General features: G+C 39.4%; 1 long non-coding RNA gene across 1 annotated transcript; it reads left to right on the top strand.

The window, feature by feature from the left end:
* The first annotated feature begins 2,551 nt into the window (after nucleotides 1-2,551).
* Nucleotides 2,552-4,382, top strand: LOC141904761 (uncharacterized). Its single transcript, XR_012619198.1, has 3 exons — nucleotides 2,552-2,625; nucleotides 3,505-3,747; nucleotides 4,210-4,382. It is a non-coding gene; the product is annotated as an uncharacterized LOC141904761 (long non-coding RNA).
* The last annotated feature ends 2,746 nt before the right edge of the window (nucleotides 4,383-7,128 follow it).

The following is a 7,128-nucleotide window of genomic DNA, read 5'->3' as shown; positions in this document are numbered from 1 at the left end:
TATCATATTAACCAGTGCATGCAGACATTATAGCAAGGTGAACTAAACCAATTTGAACGATATTTGTCCATGCCTGCCGTTCAAAATTATTTTCAAATCATCAAATATCATTCGTAGGCGGGAAATGTATCGTTAAAAATCAAACAATGACTCAAAATCTTTCCACCTTTCAACACGAAAAAGAAGGACGTTTTAGAGATATTTCAATACAGTGCGGAATTGATATAGAAGACGACGGTTTATTCAGACAGCATAGTTTCACTGGTGGTATATTAAGACCAAATTGAGGTGTGCGTTCAAAAGATCGAGAGAAATATCTAAAAAACAAAATCGATCGCAGACAAAATAGACTTAAGAATTTACGAATTTCGAAAATAGGACGGTCATCGAATATCATCCAGATCAGATCCAGAAAACTTCCCGTTTTATTGAGCGACGCGGGCGGAAACCCGAAACAAGAGGAAAATTGGCGAATTATCGAAACATATGCTTTTGTTCGTCTGTATTTACGCTGATAATTTATTTCCGGTGTCATTTTTTGACACAAACGTTGCTATAGAGATACATCGGGAATTGAAATGCGTTTTAGAAAGCTTCTATCTTTTGTTCAACCGGAAATATCCTCAGTTCATTCAAATTCTAACAAACGAATTTTTTTCTCTGAAACAACCGAGTCCTGGTGCCAGCAGGTTCGAATCTCCGAGAGAGGGAGTAACGAGGCAGAGTCTCGCGATGCCATCAGGTTCGAATACCTGCGAGGGAGGAACGTGGCAGAATTTCACGATGCCATCAAGGTTCGAATTCCTACAAAGAAGGATCTTCACTCGAACGATATATACGATGTAATCCGTCCTAATCGTCAAGGAATTCTTAAGTCAAAAACAAAATAACGAAATACATACTTTACACAATGAATGACATTTGTACAGGGAGTGGTGCGGTTTCTGTCACAATTTCGTTCATCGAATTGTATATATAACAGATCCTGACCATTTCGAAAACATCCTTGTTCTAAATCGAGGGTTTTCCAATAGTATATAAATTTCTGTGGCGGTTTTTGTCTGACGAAATAATAAAAAAATAGCTACACACAATCGCGTTGAATGCGCCTGGATTAGCCGGCGGTACTGGGACCGAAATGATTCTGAATTCAATAGTAAAAATGTTAGGCAATTATATGACACTTATTATTATTTGTCTATTGCACGGCGCTGTAAACAGATGCGTTAGCGATTTTGTCGTTTGACTAATTAATTCCCGAAAGTGCTGGGGATAATTTCAACTCAGTGTGTTGAATAAAACGCGGGCATACGGCTATATTGTTCATACACCACGGCGCGGTATATGGTTATAGTTACGAATAACAGCCGAAACGTTGTGGTTTCGTTTTGATAGATTATATCGCATAAATTCGATGACTTCTTCGATTAGTTACAAATGGTTGCGCTTTACTTGAATTTCAAGTCGCGCACCTCAGTGCGCTTGCGTGGTATTAATTAGCCATTCCGAACTGTAGAGTCGTCCATTAGATCCAAAAGAGTAGACATAAGACGTTTATCAGCGCACACGGTAGCCAATTTTTATCCGGCTCCATTTTCATTGCTCTCTTACCAATACAGATGGCAGCACTTACTGGTGCTGTCGTATAATTACAAATACACTACACGAACGATCTATAGGCCGACAGCTTAGAAATTTGGCCCGGAACAACTGTTCACACGGGTGCCAAATGGTACCGAGCCTGTTTGGCGCGAGCCAAATTTGGCCCGGCCAAAATCGTCGGACCAGGCCCGAGCCAAATTCTAGCACGGACAAAAGATGGCGTTTGAATTGCAACTGGTACCGGAAATGACCCACTTCGCTTTGTTTGAGCATTGTTTAGTATCGAGCGAATGATTTGCGTGTGAACGCGCTCTCTAATTGGGCACGGCCAAATTTGGCTCGAGCCTGATCCGTGCCAATTTGGCCCGGGCCGAATCGTCTCCGTGTGATCGCGGCTTAGTTTACAGCGGTCACTATCTAGCCACAGGCACCCCTGCTGCGTATTTGTGCCATTATGAAGTAGAGGTGAACCTTGTTAATTATACGATTCTGTCTAAGACGAAACCCGTAAATTGATATGATGACTAGCATGTCACCCAGCGAACATAATCATATCATAATACGAAGCTCGTTTGTCAATTTCACTTTTACTCGCAAGATTTCTATCAACGAGGTTCCACTGTAGAAAGTGTGGCGATCATGTCTAATGTATGGTGCTTGTATTTCACTTTTCAATTCGAATTATCTCGGATGAAGTTCTGAACACAATATGTGAAGTGTGGACGATCAGTTTTTGAAAGGGCGTTGATAAAATATTTAACGTCTGGTGTTTGCAGTAGACCCCGAACTAACGAAACGTTTTTCAAAGTTTGTTGGTAAATGTTTACTGAAACGGATTGTTTATCCGATAATCTTTAATCTAATTTTTTCTAGCCACAACTTGTTACGGTAGCAGTTGTAACAACGCCAAGTGGGCGAAACACTGTAAAACCGGTCAGGCACCAGTAACGCAGACACTTGCACTAACATGTCCGGACAGCGCTGAGTGTGATGCCGGATGGAACGGACCCGGATGTCAAATCGGTAAGTTTAGATCGAAAAGATATAAATTACGTTTGCTGCCGGTTGCGAGTCCGAAGCCTCGAACCATCCCGATTCGGACATCAACACTCACACACCTGACGCGGTTCTCTCTAGCGGGAGGTCGAGTCATTTCAATTCGTCGATTAAATGAATTCTTAGTTTTAAAAACATTTTCAAATCGCGGGGATTTTTCATCATCATATCGCCTAAAGTCTCCATGTTCGAATGTACTGTCAATAAAATCGCTGCTGGTTTGGTTCTGGTTCCGGGAAAGAGTCCGAAATGTTTCATTCGACGTTTTGACTATATCCCAATAAGTCATCCTACGTGAGAAGATTACGGCATTTCCGCGTAAGGTTTATACGCGAGATATCGCCGAATAATATCAGCAAAAGATAAAGAATGCAACGCAAACGTATTTGGTCTACAATAGCCGCGATCACACGGAGATGATTTGGCCCGGGCCAAATTGGCACGGATCTGGCTCGAGCCAAATTTGGCCGGTGCCAAAAACGCTCGTGTGATCGCAGCTATATGCAAAAAAGTATAAATGGAAAATTTGCGGTTGCGACATCCCTTTTAACTAACAATGTTATAACGATGTAATACTCAAACCTAGTAACATATGAAAGGCCATAGTATTGTGTGCAAACTTTCATTATACTGCTAAGCTATATAGGACTGATAGTTTTTTAACTGTCGGAAGGCACAACAGTGGCTGAAAATAATTGAATTTGCATGGTAGTCACAGTGTAAAAAACTTGAACGGATACTGCCATCGAAAGGTGTTCGTTGAAACGGAGAATTCGCTGTATGTATGTATTCTAATGCCATGTACGACACACGTATGTGAAATGTTGTTCTGTTGTTGTCTTCTAGGTAATGTAGCTCGCGACAAACCGGCAACGTCGTCTTCTAATTTCACTCATGATTCTTATGGAGCTGAGAAATGCGTCGATGGGACTACTAGCGGTGGGGAAAAAGGGGGACTTTGCCACACTCAGAATGACACTGACGCCTGGTTTCAAGTTGATCTGGGCGCACAACACGTCGTGCTGGGCGTCGACCTGTATGATCGAACAGACGCTACTAACTGTGATAACAATGAAGTCAATTCGTGGAGTAAGCTTTTTTCTTTTATCGTATCGTGTTACATTTTGGCGAATGAAAAAATCGACGCGATCTGGATATTCCATTTTTGAGTTTAAATTTGACTCGAAAGCTAATCTTACCTTTAACCTAACAACCCAGATCTATGGGTGAGGATTCTGTCACAGCGTTGGAGATAGAATTGAATAGTAATTCCTTCTATCATTAAATGAAAGTACTGAAAATATACGTTTTACTTCTCGGCATCGATGTGGGCCAGTTTGTGGCCATTTCGATGGCTTTTTCAAAACGTAACTTTACAGTATGAACTCGCTTAAGTTGTCTATAGTTAGGAAATTTGCGACCTTAAATTGTATATATTTGCACTCCATTGATCAATTGGTGTAGGGTTTATACCTACTTCGAAGAATTGGTGATTTTTATACGTATGTGGGGAATTTTTACCTACATTCGTTTACATTAATGATATTTCAGAACGAAGATCTCGTAATCTTGAAGTACGTGTAGGTAACACTACTGCCAGTACGAACGCAGGTGTTCCCGAATCTAACGTGAAGTGTGGATATCACGGTCCTGCTCTGTGCGGGGGACATTTTTTTATACGTTGTAATACACCTCTAATCGGTAGATATGTTACAGTTCAACATCACGGAATTGGAAAACGGGAATATTTAGGTTTAGCCGAAGTTCAAGTGCACGGATACGTATATACAGGTAGGCCTCGATTAAATCTTTGAATAGGGCCGCCCCGAATGTTGAGATACCGACATTCCTAGAATTACGAGAATGGCCCTTATCTATAGGTATCAGTTGCTCAAAATTGGTTGTTAAACGTAAACTTGATACATCGAAACTAAAAGACAATTTGCGCAAACGAAGTTTTTGAAATTTTAAAATTATTAAATTGATAAATTTAAAATTATCTTTAAATCAAGTCAGTTTTCTTCACTCAAAAACTGAAATAGAATAACCTTAAAATAGAATCCACTACTTTAACATCCACTACTTTTTTGAACTAGATCTACTCTGGTAGATATTTGGATGTTTTTTTTTTCTCAAAAAATCATCTTTGGTTTCTCTGATGACGAAGTTTAGCGAAAAGCCTCGAAATTTTCCGAAAATGAATGGTTGAATCGTCAACGGCATTTGCAAATAAAAGGCTACGGGTTATAGTTTAAACTGAATCAGCGTAATCACTTACCTGAAAATCAGGGAAAAGTCGGGGAATAGTCAGGGAATTTTGTTTTTAAAAAATCGGGAAAAGTCGGGTTAATTTGTCGAGATCGCTAGATCGCGCTTGGAATCTAACAGTTTCTGTCTAGGTTATACGGATCAAGTCAGGGAAAACAACGCGTGCGTGTCGGGGAATGTTCAGGGGGAAAAAGCGACTCAAATGAAAGTGGCCGGCCTGTGAATATATACCAAAACCAAAAATAATATAACTAGCTAGGCAACTTAATGACAATTTCTTAATGAAAAATATTCCTACGCTCATTCTCTGAGGATGGACTAGAGGCAATTCCGCAAAGACTCCTCGCCGAAATTTGACGATGATGTTGATAGCCGTTCGGATACATGCTGCTACGGTAGCGATGCGCTTTTAATCGTCACTATACGCTCTGTGACCGCCCTCTATTGTCGATGTAATCTTCCAATACAACGACCAGAATTGTCGTAATTGCTCCACCTTGTGAACTTTACAGCTTAACTCGTAAAAACTCTCCGTAAATAAACCATTTTACAGTTGCTAGCCGCCATTTTGTTAGGGTACTTTTGTCCCGTATTGTTGGGTCATTTTTTTCTCTTTTTTAAAAACTATCCGTGATGTGTGTTGTATCATATTTCATCTGTCCATGGATGGATTTTGACAGTTTCAGCAACATTCAAACCGCATAAATCTCTAGTTTTCAGTTATGTAAAAATCATTTTTTAAATTTGCAACAATGCGACGTGAGAGCGATATAAAAATTGGCGGTCAGTTTTTGCCGTGCGCATAGAAATCAAGGGTACTAAACTTTGAAGTTCGTTATTTTCAGAAATAATTTTCTAAAAAATCCAAGCATTTCAAGAACTGTGCGCATAAATGCCCCCTTTCAGGTGAACTTTGACATTTTAAGATATCTTGCCTAGTTTTTTTCCTATGGCTCTTTAACTGCAGCGCGTGTATTGTCATTCCGAGATTCGGCGCTGTTTTCTTTGCGTGTATTTCAGTATATGGGTGTTATTTCTTCATTTTCACTACACTTGTCTCTACGGAAAATGGTTTTAATTGTTGGTACGAGTATCAGGTTTTAATATTACGTCATTTATGCAATATAATAGATCGAAGACATTAGAGATGTTGGAGTTTAAGGGTTTTTTGTCCAGTTTTAGCAGCGAGACTGAGCGGCATTTTGATCACGTATTCGAAGTTGCGCGCGGGAAGAGAATATATTGGCCTATATTGAGATGGAAGAAGAAAAGAAATATAACACTCAAAATCGAGTATGATGACCATCTAAATAAGTAGTCTATTAATAAATTTACATAAAAATCTACTGAAATTAGATGGATGGAGAAGTGGTCAAAAAGCAGGACAAATGGGGTGGGGCAAATATTCAGCTACTTTCTATGAATACTTTATATTAAGTACACACAAGATTGATTAGATTGGGAAGAAAATATAGGAAAACGTTTTCTTGCTTTGGTGGTGAAATATCAAGTATCAAGTTCGAATGTCAGACACAGGTGATAAAAAGTCAAAGTGACATCTACCATCACAAAAATGCAAGAAGTATGTGCATTGCATTTACAACAAAAGAGTGATATTTTGGGTTTTCTTGGGTGCATGTACGTAAGCCTCTGCCTGCTGTAAAAGCGACTACCAATACAGCCATTACGAACTAGCGCCGGAGAACGGAAATGAAAAAAATAACACCCATATACTGAAATACACGCAAAGAAAACAGCGCCGAATCTCGGAATGACAATACACGCGCTGCAGTTAAAGAGCCATAGGAAAAAAACTAGGCAAGATATCTTAAAATTTAAAAGTTCACATGAAAGGGGGCATTTATGCGCACAGTTCTTGAAATGCTTGGATTTTTTAGAAAATCATTTCTGAAAATGACGAACTTCAAAGTTTAGTACTCTTGATTTCTATGCGCACGGCAAAAACTGACCGCCAATTTTTATATCTCTCTCATGTCGCATTGTTGCAAATTTGAAAAATGATTTTTACATAACTGAAAACTAGAGATTTACGCGGTTTGAATGTTGCTGAAACTGTCAAAATCCATCCATGGACAGATGAAATATGATACAACACACATCACGGATAGTTTATTAAAAAGAGAAAAAAATGACTCAACAATACGGGACAAAAGTACCCTAACAAAATGGCGGCTAGCAACT

This window comes from Tubulanus polymorphus, chromosome 4 (genome assembly GCF_964204645.1).
Source record: "Tubulanus polymorphus chromosome 4, tnTubPoly1.2, whole genome shotgun sequence".
In the NCBI taxonomy this organism is placed as follows: Eukaryota; Metazoa; Nemertea; class Palaeonemertea; order Tubulaniformes; family Tubulanidae; genus Tubulanus; species Tubulanus polymorphus.
Note: the sequence above shows the minus strand (reverse complement) of the source record. Positions and strands in the feature narration are given on the sequence as shown.